Here is an 8,510-nt window from a genome sequence, read left to right as displayed (position 1 = left end):
TCCCAGTGACTGTTAATTTTGTCCCTGATTATTGTTTCTAAAAGCTTCTCCACTAATGAGGTTAAACTGACTGGTCTGTAGTTGCTGGGTTTATCTTAACACCCTTTTTTGAACAATGGTGTAACATTTGCAAATCTCCGGTCCTCTGGCACCACCCCCGGATCTAAGGAAGATTGGAATATTATGGCCAGTACCTCCGTGATTTCCTCCCTCAATTCCTTCAGCATCCTAGGATGCATCCCATCTGCTCCTGGTGATTTATTTACTTTTAAATACAGCCAGCCTTTCCAATACCTCCTCTTTATCAATTTTTATCCTATCAAGTATCTCCACTACCTCCTCCTTTACTATGTCTATGGCAGCATCCTTGGTGTGCCTCAATAATCCCAAGACTCGATGTTAGCGAAACAAAACAAGGCTTTTATTAACTTAGAAGATCACACGCAGTGGAGAGAGATATCTTCCCTGGAGGTCTGCAGTACTGGCTGTGAGGCCAGACTGAGCTGGCTTACATAGAGGCCAGGTATGGGCGGAGCCCTACACACAACACATTCCATACATTCCAATACACAATACAATGGTGAGGAGAAACCTGAAACCAACCACAGTCACAGGCAATACAATGGTAAGGGGGAACCTGAAACCAACCACAGTCACAGGCAGTGATGAATGGAATATTTCATCACATTCACCCCTTCTATAGATTTAGTCTGTTCGGGGGTTTGGTAGTCCTCTGCGACCGACGTGGCTGTTGTGGTGTCGCGGGTGTCGGCTGGGTGTCCCCGGTGGCCTCCTGGGTCTCTGCCGGGGGTGCCGCCAGGGTTGTTGAAGGGGTAGTTGGTGGGGGTGCCGTTGGTCGATGTTCTTCCGGGGGTGATGAAAGAGTAGTGGGTGGGTAAGAGTTGCTGTGGTCGTTGTTGCTGCTATTGCCGTGGTTGTTGTCGTTACCGGCTGGGGCGACGTCTTTTATTGACACGGTGTCCTCCCTTCCGTCGGCGTGCCGGACATACGCGTATTGGGGGTTGGCGTGGAGTAGGTGCACTGGCTCCACGAGAGGGTCCGTCTTATGGCCCCTCACATGCCTTCGCACGAATACCGGACCCGGGGTGGAGAGCCATGACGGCATGGATACGCCTGAGGTGGATTTCCGGGGGAAGCTAAACATTCGTTCATGAGGCGTGGCATTAGTGGCAGTACACAATAGCGACCGTATCGAATGGAGCACATCTGAGAGGACTTCCTGCCAGCGGGAGATAGGGAGGCCCTTGGTCCTTAGAGCTAGAGTGACTGCTTTCCATACTGTCCCGTTCTCTCGCTCCACTTGACCGTTACCCCGGGGGTTGTAGCTGGTGGTACGGCTCGTGGCGATACCCCTGGACAGCATGTACTGGCGTAGCTCTTCACTCATGAAGGACGCCCCCCTATCCGTGTGGATGTAGCTCGGCATACCGAACAGGCAGAACAGGCTGTTGAGGCATTTAATGACCATGGCGCTGGTCATGTCTGGGCAGGGGAAGGCGAATGGGAACCGGGAGTATTCGTCCACAATGTTCAGGAAGTAAACATTGCGGTCGACGGATGGGAGGGGGCCCTTGAAATCTAAGCTGAGCCGCTCAAAGGGCCGTGTAGCTTTGATTAAGTGGTCTCTATCAGGGTGGTAGAACCGAGGCTTGCACTCAGCGCAAGTGCGGCAGTTCCTGGTCAGAGACCGAACTTCCTCAATCGAGTAGGGTAAGTTGCGGGACTTTATGAAGTGGAACAGCCACGTGACCCCTGGGTGGCAGAGGTCATTGTGGAGGGTCTGTAGCCGATCCCCGGTGGCGCTGGCACACATCCCTCGTGAGAGGGCATCTGGGGATTCGTTAAGGGCCCCTGGCTGGTAAATGATGTCATACTCGAAGGTGGAGAGCTCGATCCGCCACCTAAGAATCTTATCATTTTTGATCTTCCCCCTCTGTTTATTATTGAACATAAACGCTACCGACCGCTGGTCGGTAAGTAGGGTGAAGCGTTTGCTGGCTAGGTAGTGGCGCCAGTGGCGCACTGCCTCCACGATGGCTTGGGCCTCCTTTTCCACGGAGGAGTGTCTGATCTCGGGCCCTTGGAGGGTCCTCGAGAAGAAAGCTACGGGCCGCCCCGCCTGGTTGAGGGTGGCCGCCAAGGCAAAGTCAGACGCATCACTTTCCACTTGGAATGGAGTGTTCTCGTCCACTGCCTGTAGCGTGGCCTGCTCAATATCCTGCTTAATGCTTTTGAAGGCAGCGTGGGCCTCAGCAGAGAGCGGAAAAGAGGATGCTTTCAAGAGGGGGCGGGCTTTGTCGGAGTAGTTGGGGACCCATTGGGAATAATAAGAAAATAACCCCAGGCACCTTTTCAGGGCTTTGGGAGTGTTGGGCAGGGGCAGCTCCCGTAGGGGGCGCAATCGGTCGGGGTCTGGTCCGATTTCCCCATTCTCCACCACGCTGCCTAGTATGCAGAGGCGCGTGGTGTTGAAAACGCACTTGTCCTCGTTGTAGGTGAAGTTGAGTTTTTGTGCGGTTTTCAGGAACCTCTCGAGGTTCGAGTCGTGATCCTGCTGGTTGTGACCGCAGATGGTGACGTTGTCGAGGTAGGGGAAGGTTGCCTGCAAGTGGTGGTCATCGACCATGCGGTCCATCTCCCTCTGGAAGACCGAGACCCCATTCGTCACCCCAAAGGGGACTCTGAGGAATTGGTAGAGGCGTCCGTTCGCCTCGAAGGCGGTGTACGGGCGGTCCTCTGGTCTGATAGGGAGCTGGTGGTACGCTGACTTGAGGTCGATAGTGGAGAACACCCGGTATTGGGCGATTTGGTTCACCATTTCTGATATGCGGGGTAGCGGGTAGGCGTCTAGTTGGGTGTACCTGTTGATCGTTTGGCTATAGTCGATCACCATCCGTTTCTTCTCGCTACCCCTTACCACCACCACTTGGGCGTGCCACGGGCTATTGCTGCATTCAATAATGCGCTCTTTCAGGAGCCTGTCTACCTCGGTTGCGATAAACCGCCTGTCCTCCCAGCTGTACCTCCTGCTTTTGGTCGCTATTGGCCGGCAGTTAGGGGTAAGGTTCGCGAATAGCGAAGGCGGCTTTACCTTCAGGGTAGCCAGGCCGCACACTGTGAGGGGCGGCTGGGACCCACCGTACTTGAGCGTGATGCTTTGGTGGTTGCACTGGAAATCCAGGCCCAAGATCACGCTCGCGCATAGATTCTTCATGATTAATACTTTAAAATTATGGTATACAGTCCCGTTAACGGACAATTGTACCGTGCAGTAACCCAGAATGGTCGATGTCTGGGTTTTATCAGCCATAGAGATGGTACCCCGAGTAGGGACCACCTTTAGGGAGAGTTGTCGTGCCAGTTCCGGGTGGATAAAACTCTCCGTGCTTCCACTGTCAATTAAACATTTAACCCCGCACCCGTTTACCTCGATGTCCACCATTGATTTGGATAGCGGGTGGGGCCTGGTCTGGTCCACTGTGACCGATGCCACTGTAGGGCCCTGATCGAGACAAGATGGCGTCCGCGCTGTCTGCTCACAAGATGGCGGACCCCACGAGGTCGGGCAAGATGGCGTCCAAGATGGCCGCTCCCACGGCGCACACGCGGCGGTGGCGGGTTTTGGTTTTCCAGCGGGGTTCCCTCTGCACACCTTCCCAAAGTGCCCCTTCTTACCGCACTTAAAGCAGGTGGTGCCTTTCGCCGGGCACAGGTTTCTGGTGTGCTTTGGCTGCCCGCAGAAGTAGCAGTTGGGTCCCCGACGCGTCGCGGCTGTCGTAGGGCTTCTGGGGGGAGAGCGGGGCCCCGACGGTGTCGGGCTGCCGGGCAGGGATGATGCCTTCCAAGATGGCGGCGCCCTTGGTGCACACGTGGCGGCGTGGACGGCGCGGGCTGAAGAGTAGGCGTCCGAGTTTCTCTGGGCCACATCCAGGGATCGCGCGGTGTCCGCAGCCTGTTTCAGGTCCAATCCTGTTTTTTCCAGCAGTCTTTGCCGGATGTAAGTGGAGCTGAGGCCTGTGATAAAGGCATCGCGAACAAGCTCGTCGGTGTACACTGCGGCTTTTACATCTCGGCACTTGCAGTCTTTGCCAAGCATTTTCAGGGTGCCTAGGAACTCCTCCACCGATTCCCCAGGTCGCTGTGCGCGAGTGGCGAGCAGATGCCTAGCATACACCTCATTCGTAGGCTGCTGGTAATGCACCTTTAAGATGTCGCAGGCGGCCAGGTACGTGTCGGCGTCTTGGATGAGGGGGTAAACCCGGTGGCTTACCCAATTCCGCAGAATTCCGAGTTTCATACTCGCAGCGTCCGTAGCGTCTTTGACGGCTGCGGAATTGTCCAGGAAGAATTCCATACACATAAACCAGTGTCCAAAGCGTGCTGATGCGTCCGGAGCATGCTGATCCAAATCCAAACGTTCGGGTTTCAGGAGTTGATCCATTGAGTTGAAAAATAAGTTAATAAAATTGATGTGCCTCAATAATCCCAAGACTCGATGTTAGCGAAACAAAACAAGGCTTTTATTAACTTAGAAGATCACACGCAGTGGAGAGAGATATCTTCCCTGGAGGTCTGCAGTACTGGCTGTGAGGCCAGACTGAGCTGGCTTACATAGAGGCCAGGTATGGGCGGAGCCCTACACACAACACATTCCATACATTCCAATACACAATACAATGGTGAGGAGAAACCTGAAACCAACCACAGCCACAGGCAATACAATGGTAAGGGGGAACCTGAAACCAACCACAGTCACAGGCAGTGATGAATGGAATATTTCATCACAATCCTCTTCCTTGGTGAAGACAGATGCAAAGTATTCATTTAGTACCTCAGCCATGCCCTCTGCCTCCATGCATAGGTCTCCTTTTTGGTCCCTAATCGGCCCCACCCCTCCTCTTACTACCTGTTTACTATTTATATGCCTATAGAAGACTTTTGGATTACCTTTTATGTTGGCTGCCATTCTATTCTTATACGCTCTCTTTGCCCCTCTTATTTTCTTTTTCACTTCTCCTCTGACCTTTCTATATATAGCCTGAATCTCAGATGTATTTTCAAACTGACATCTGTCATGTGCACACTTTTTCTGCTTCCTCATATTCTCTATCTCTTTCGTCACCCAGGAAGCCCAGACTTTAGTTGCCCTGCCTTTCCCCCTAGTGGGAATGTACCTCAACTGTACCTGATCTATTTCCTCTTTAAAGGCAGCCCATTGTTCCATTACAGTTTTGCTTGCCAATCTTTGATTCCAATTTACCCAAGCCAGATCCGTTCTCATCCCACTGAAATTGGCCTTCCCTCAGTTAAACATTTTTACTCTAGATTGCTCCCTGTCCTTTATCATAGCTAATCTAAGAAATCACACAACACCAGGTTATAGTCCAACAGCTTTATTTGAAATCACAAGCTTTCGGAGCGCTGCTCCTTCTTCAGGTGAAGTGGAGAAATGCATAAAGACACGGCTTATATAGTCAGAGAATCATGTCAGATGTTTACAGGTAACCTTTCCAACTGCCATTTATCGCACCTCGGCAGAGAGATAATCACAGCAGTCAAAGGTGTGAATTTTGTCCAAACAGGTCAGTCAGGGAAACATTACATCAAAGAACAATGAGGTGGGGTCACAAGGGGTCAAATATTGCAGATGCTGGGGTCTGTATGAAAAACAAAAAAACAGACAAAAAACATTTTTTTTGGCTGGAAATCACAGCAGGTCCAGCCGCATCTGTGTAGAGAGAACAAGCCAATGTCGACTCGAGTCTGGATGACCCTGCATCAGGTGGGGTTACATGTAGCGTGACATGAACCCAAGATCTCGGTTAAGGCCGTCCTCATGGGTGCGGAACTTGGCTATCAGTTTCTGCTCGACGATTTTGCGTTGTCGTGTGTCTCGAAGGCCACCTTGGAGAATGCTTACCCGAAGATCGGAGGCTGAATGTCCTTGACTGCTGAAGTGTTCCCCGACTGGGAGGGAACACTCCTGCCTGGTGATTGTTGTGCGGTGTCCGTTCATCCGTTGTCGCAGTGTCTGCATGGTCTCGCCGATGTACCATGCTCCGGGGCATTCTTTCCTGCAACGTATGAGGTAGACAACGTTGGCCGAGTCACATGAGTATGTACCATGTACCTGGTGGGTGGTGTCCTCACGTGTGATGATGGGATCTGTGTTGATGATCTGGCATGTCTTGCAGAGGTTGCTGTGGCAGGGTTGTGTGGTGTCGTGGTCGCTGTTCTCCTGGAAGCTGGGTAATTTGCTGCGAACGATGGTCTGTTTGAGGTTAGGCGGCTGTTTGAAAGCGAGTAGTGGAGGCGTGGGGATGGCCTTAGCGAGGTGTTCATCGTCATCGATGACATGTTGAAGGCTGCGAAGAACATGGCGTAGTTTCTCCGCTCCGGGGAAGTACTGGACGACGAAGGGTACTCTGTTGGTTGTGTCCCGTGTTTGTCTTCTGAGGAGGTCTATGCGATTTTTCGCTGTGGCCCGTCGGAACTGTCGATCGACGAGTCGAGCGTCATATCCCGTTCTTACAAGGGTGTCTTTCAGTGTCTGTAGGTGTCCATCGTGTTCCTCCTCGTCTGAGCAGATCCTGTGTATTCGCAGGGCTTGTCCATAGGGGATGGCTTCTTTAACGTGGTTAGGGTGGAAGCTGGAGAAGTGAAGCATCGTGAGGTTGTCCGTGGGCTTGCGGTAGAGTGAAGTGCTGAGGTGTCCGTCTTTGATGGAGATTCGTGTGTCCAGGAATGAGACTGATTCTGAGGAGTAGTCCATGGTGAGTTTGATGGTGGGATGGAACTTGTTGATGTTATCGTGTAGTCTTTTCAGTGATTCTTCGCCGTGGGTCCATAGGAAGAAAATGTCGTCGATGTATCTGGTGTATAGCATTGGTTGGAGATCCTGTGCAGCGAAGAAGTCTTGCTCGAACTTGTGCATGAAGATGTTTGCGTATTGGGGTGCGAATTTGGTCCCCATGGCTGTTCCGTGTGTTTGGGTAAAGCACTGGTTGTCGAAGGTGAAGACATTGTGGTCAAGGATGAAGCGGATGAGTTGTAGGATGGCATCTGGAGATTGGCTGTTGTTGGTGTTGAGTACTGAGGCTGTCGCAGCGATGCCGTCATCGTGGGGGATACTGGTGTAGAGTGCCGAGACGTCCATCGTGGCGAGGAGTGTTCCTGGTTCAACTGGTCCGTGGGTGCTGAGCTTCTGTAAGAAGTCTGTAGTGTCGCGACAGAAGCTGGGGGTTCCCTGTACGATGGGTTTCAGGATGCCCTCGACATATCCAGAGAGGTTCTCACACAGGGTTCCGTTGCCTGATGCGATAGGACGTCCAGGTGTGTTGGCTTTGTGTATCTTTGGGAGGCAGTAGAAGTCACCCACGCGGGGAGTACGTGGGATGAGAGCATGTAGGATGCTTTGAAGGTCTGGATCGAAGGTTTTGATCAGTCTGTTGAGTTGGCGGGTGTGTTCTTTGGTCGGATCTGCGGGTAACTGTCTGTAGTGTTCCTGGTTGTCCAGTTGTCGGTATACTTCTTTGCAATAGTCCGTTCTGTTCTGTATGACGATGGCACCTCCTTTGTCTGCTGGTTTGATGACGATGTTGCGGTTGGTCTTGAGAGCGTGGATGGCGTTGCGTTGTGCTCGGGTGACATTCTGGACTGTCTTGTGAGTGCGGCTGATGAATCTGGCATTGATGCATCTCCTGACAGCTTGAGCATACATGTCAAGCTTAGGGCAGCGACCCTCCGGAGGGGTCCAATTTGACTCTTTCTTCTTCGGTCGCTGCACTGCGGATCCCTCTGTCTGCTGTTCCGGATCATTGATTGTCTCATTGGGTTCGCTGCTGACATCTTGGGATTTGTGGAAGAATTCCCGGAGCCTCATTCTCCTGATGAATTCCTCTGTGTCTGCCGCGAGACCGATGGGGTCCATTTTGGTGGTGGGGCAGAAATTGAGACCTCGGCTGAGAACTTCAATTTCGTCTGGTTGAAGGGTGTGGTCGGACAAGTTGACGATGGATTTCCCTGTGGTTTCAACCGTGGTACCGGGGGAGGCTTGGTTGCTGCTGCTGGTGATGCCGAGATCTTGGGTTCATGTCACGCTACATGTAACCCCACCTGATGCAGGGTCATCCAGACTCGAGTCGACATTGGCTTGTTCTCTCTATACAGATGCGGCTGGACCTGCTGTGATTTCCAGCCCAAAAAAATGTTTTTTGTCTGTTTTTTTGTTTTTCATACAGACCCCAGCATCTGCAATATTTGACCCCTTGTGACCCCACCTCATTGTTCTTTGATGTAATGTTTCCCTGACTGACCTGTTTGGACACCATTCACATCTTTGACTGCTGTGATTATCTCTCTGCCGAGGTGTGATAAATGGCAGTTGGAAAGGTTACCTGTAAACATCTGACATGATTCTCTGACTATATAAGCCGTGTCTTTATGCATTTCTCCACTTCACCTGAAGAAGGAGCAGCGCTCCGAAAGCT

The sequence above is a fragment of the Somniosus microcephalus genome, chromosome 5 (genome assembly GCF_052327205.1).
Source record: "Somniosus microcephalus isolate GS21.2 chromosome 5, FLI_Smic_1.0, whole genome shotgun sequence".
Classification (NCBI taxonomy): domain Eukaryota; kingdom Metazoa; phylum Chordata; class Chondrichthyes; order Squaliformes; family Somniosidae; genus Somniosus; species Somniosus microcephalus.
Note: the sequence above shows the minus strand (reverse complement) of the source record.